Here is a 3,766-nt window from a genome sequence, read left to right as displayed (position 1 = left end):
CCCGGCCCATTTTTTATGTGTTTTATAGAGATGGGTTTTTGCCAAGATGCTCAGGCCAAAGTTATCTGTTCCTAAAATACAATGGTGGGACGGACAATAGGATAATCGTTATAGACATTCCCATTCAAAAAGGGAGAAAATGGAAAGGAGAAAAGGACTTACTAATCTGAAGCAATTTCAAAACCCAACTGGGAAAACATCAGATGTCAAGGCCTAGAAATAATCCTCTGTGGTCTTAGCTCCCCTTCCTGGCCATGCAGTTCTGCCCTTGGCATCATCCTCCTTGTTCCATGTGTTGTCCTATGTTATTTACTGGCTGCAGAATTCTGAGATTCTGACAGCCTTCTTTCTTTTTTTATTATTTTTATTTTTGTAGAGATAGGATCTCACCCTGTTGCCTAGGCTGATCTTGAACTCCTGGCCTCAAGTGATCCTCCCACCTCAACCTCCCAAAGTTCTGGGATTATAGGTGTGAGCCACTGCACCTGGTTCAGCCTTCTCTCTCTCTTTTTTTTTTTTTTTTGAGATGGAGTCTCGCTCTATTGCCCAGGCTGGAGTGCAGTGGTGCGATCTCGACTCACTATAAGCTCCGCCTCCTGGGTTCATGCCATTCTCCTGCCTCAGCCTCCCGAGTAGCTGGGACTACAGGTGCCCTCCACCATGCCCAGCTAATTTTTTGTATTTTTTGGTAGAGACGGGGTTTCACCATGTTAGCCAGGGTGGTCTCAATCTCCTGACCTTGTATTCCACCCGCCTCGGCCTTCCAAAGTGCTGGGATTACAGACGTGCGCCACCGTGCCTGGTCCAGCCTTCTCTAATTTTTTCCTCTCTCTGTTCCTTTCAGTACAAGCTGGCAGTGTTTCTGTCACATGACATTCTCAAGAATCTCGTGGGTTTCCTATGTATGTCTCAGGGATTCACCTCATTAGACAAGAGGCTCTGTCACAAATCTTTTCGAATAATCCTATTTCTATTCTGCTTAGATGACTGAGGAGACTCACTAGTCACATGCCAAAACCCTCCAAAGGACCCGTTGTATGGCTGAATGATCTGACCTTTGATCCTTCTCAGGCACTAGCAGAAGATTGTCCAGGTACGCTCTTGGATTTCTTTTCAGAGCACATTTCCTGACAGTGAATGGCCTAATTTGAGCATATTTACCAATACAGGTAGGCTGAGAATTTCCCAGATCCCAAGTCCTGCTTCCTTTCTGCTCAACAGTTCTTCCTTCAGTTTATCTCTCCTCTCACATTTTACTACAAACAGCAAAAAGAAAGCAGTCCACCTTCAACACTTTACAACACAGCTAAATATCCAAGTTCATCCTTACAAATTCTGCATTCCACATAATTATGACACAATTCTGCTGAGCTTCCTACTACTATATGAAAAATCCCCTTTCCTCCATTTTCTAAAAAACCTGTTCCTCATTTCCTTCTAAGCCCTCAATGTCAGCACTAACATTCACATTTCTACCGACATGATGACTTAGAGATTCTCTAAGATAATATAGGGATTCTCTCCTATGCTCCTCACTTCCTTCTGAGCCCTCCCTGGCAGAGTTGTTAGCAGTCATATTTTTACTAACAGTATATGTAAGGAAAGCTGGACTTTTTTTTTTTTTTTTGAGATGGAGTCTCGCTGTGTTGTCCAGGCTGGAGTGCAGTGGCATGATCTCGGCTCACTGCAACCTCCACCTCCCAAGTTCAAGCAATTCTCCCTGCCTCAGCCCCGAGTAGCTGGGGTTACAGGTGCATGCCATCATACCCGGCTAATTTTGTGTTTTCAGTAGAAATGGGATTTCACCATGTTGGCCAGACTGGTCTCAAACTCTTGACTTCAGGTGATCCGCCCACCTCGGCCTCCCAAAGTTCTCAGATTACAGGCGTGAGCCACTGCGTCTGACCAGAGGTCCTGATTTTCTTTCCTTTGGGTATATGTATAGTAGTGGGATTGCTGAATCATATGGTAGTTCTAGTTTTAATTTTTTGAGGAACCCCCATAGTGTTTTCCATAATAGTTGTACCAATTTACACTCCTACCAACAAGAGTCTCCTTTTCTCCACATCCTGCCACACATCTTTTATCTTTCTGATAATAGCCATTCTAGCAGGTATGAGGTGATATCTCATTGTGGTTTTGATTTGCATTTCTTTGATGATTAGTAATGTTGATTTTTAAAACATATATGTTAGCTGGATGTAGTGGCTTATGCCTGTAATCTTAGCACTTTAGGAGGCCTAGGTGCGCAGATCACAAGATCAGGAGTTTGAGTCCAGCCTGGCCAACATGATGAAACCCCATCTCTACAAAACATACAGAAAGAGAGAAAAAAAAAAGCCAAGTGTGGAGGTGCACACCTGCAGCCCCAGCTACTTGCAAGGCAGACGTAGGAGGATCAGTTGAGCCCGGGAGGTTGAGGCTGCAGTGAGTCAAGACTGAGCCACTGCACTCCAGCCTGGGTCATGTAGTGAGACCCTGCCTCAAAATAAAATAAAATAAAATAAATATATCTGTTGCTCATTTTTATGTCTTCCTTTGGGAAATCTCTACTGAGGTCCTTTGCCCATTTAAATAAATCAGGTCTTGTTTTTGTTTGTACTACTGAGTTATCTGAATACCTTATATATTCTGGATATTAGCCCCTTCTCAGACATATGGTTTGAAAGTATTTTCTCCCTTTTCATAGGTTGTTTCTTCACTTTGTTGATTGTTTCCTTTTCTGTGCAGAAGTCTTTTAGTTTGATGCAATCCCATTTGTCTATTTTTGCTTTTGTTGCCTGTGCTTTTAGGTTCATTTCCAAAAAGAAAAAAAAAAAATCATTACCCAGACTAATGTCATGAAACTTTCTTCTTTTTGCTCAAAATTGCTTTGGTTAGTTGGGGTCCTTTGTAGTTCCATATGAATTTTTTAATTGTTTTTTTCTATTCTGTGAAAAATGCCATTGGAATTTTGATAGGGCTTGCTTGAATTTGTAGATCATTTAGGGTAGTATGAACATTTTAACAATATTAATTCTAATCTCTTTGTATTTTCTTACATCTTTTTCATTAACTTTTTATTGTTTTCAGACCTCTATTATTATGATAAAGGGGTCAGTTCATCAACAGGATATAACAATTGTAAATATATATGCACCCAACATCAGAATAACTATATATAGCAAATATATAAAGCAAATATTAACAGAACTGAAGGTGGAAATAGACAGCAACATAATAATAGTAGGGGACTTCAATATCCCACTTTCAACAATAGATAGATCATCCAGACAGAAAATCAATAAGGAAATGGCAGACTTGAACAACACTATAGCCAAAATGAACCTAACCGACATATACAGAATATTCCATCCAACATGTCGCTATGCTGGAGCGTAAGAATGCTTAAAAGTGATGAGGTGGTCGGGCTTGTAATCCCAGCACTTTGGGAGGCCGAGGCGGGCGGATAACGAGGTCAGGAGTTCAAGACCAGCCTGGCCAATATGGTGAAACCCCGTTTCTACTACAAATACAAAAATTAGCTGGGTGTGGTGGTGTGCGCCTGTAATCGCAGCTACTGGGGAGGCTGAGGCAGGAGAATGGCTTGAACCTAGGAGGCAGAGGTTTCAGTGAGTCGAGATCATGCCACTGCACTCCAGCCTGGGTAACAAGCAAGACTCTGTCTCAAAAAAAGAAGTGATGAGGTTATGTTAAAAGGATACAGTAGGCAACTTGAAAGGACTCCCACTGGCCAAATCAGAGAAAAAGTGTCAAGAAAAAAACA

The sequence above is a fragment of the Mandrillus leucophaeus genome, unplaced genomic scaffold (genome assembly GCF_000951045.1).
Source record: "Mandrillus leucophaeus isolate KB7577 unplaced genomic scaffold, Mleu.le_1.0 Scaffold313, whole genome shotgun sequence".
NCBI lineage: Eukaryota > Metazoa > Chordata > Mammalia > Primates > Cercopithecidae > Mandrillus > Mandrillus leucophaeus.
Note: the sequence above shows the minus strand (reverse complement) of the source record.